The sequence below is a fragment of the Plasmopara halstedii genome, assembly GCF_900000015.1.
Source record: "Plasmopara halstedii genome assembly, contig: Scaffold_208, whole genome shotgun sequence".
Lineage (NCBI taxonomy): Eukaryota > Oomycota > Peronosporomycetes > Peronosporales > Peronosporaceae > Plasmopara > Plasmopara halstedii.
In genome coordinates this window covers 99,700-100,353 of record NW_020187129.1, presented here as the reverse complement: position 1 = coordinate 100,353, position 654 = coordinate 99,700, and positions in this window count along the sequence as shown.

Here is a 654-nt window from a genome sequence, read left to right as displayed (position 1 = left end):
ATGAAAGCAGTCTTCTCGCCTTTCTTCAGCTTTTTGACATCTTCAGTGAGGCTCGACAACCTTGCGCTCCCCCCGCCTTCGCCAGAAAGAGGTGCAGGTCCTTTGCGTCCAACGTGATTGTCGCTAGGTTTTTATTAATTTTCTTCCTGACTGCCGTCATCATGTGTCCAACAGACTTGTTCGAGTTAATGTCTACACGGAAACCACAGCCAGATAATTCCAGCTGGAAAAAGACGGTACTGTTGCTGGGACGAGTTGGTGTTATAATCAGTGGTTAGCCTTGCGCTATCACTGGTCAAAAGGTCACCTCGTATCTCGCACTGACAAAGGATTAAAGCTTTTCTATGTAAAATCTAATTAAGAAATAAACAGGCAGATTGTTTTTGCTATTCTCGCACCTCTAACCGCACCACCTTGTTGCACCATCTTTTCCGATTAAGTACGAGTTTAACATTCTTTGCTTTCCTCAATTTCCAGAACTTGGATGCTGAAGCTCTTCTGTATCATCGTTGGTAGGGTGGGGAGCGCGTTCCCGGTTACTATTGACGAGATTGATACGGTGGGAGACTTGAAAAAGTCAATCAAGAACGATAATCCAGCGACAATAACGTGCGACGCCAAGGACCTGCAGCTCTTTCTTGCTCAGGCGGGGGG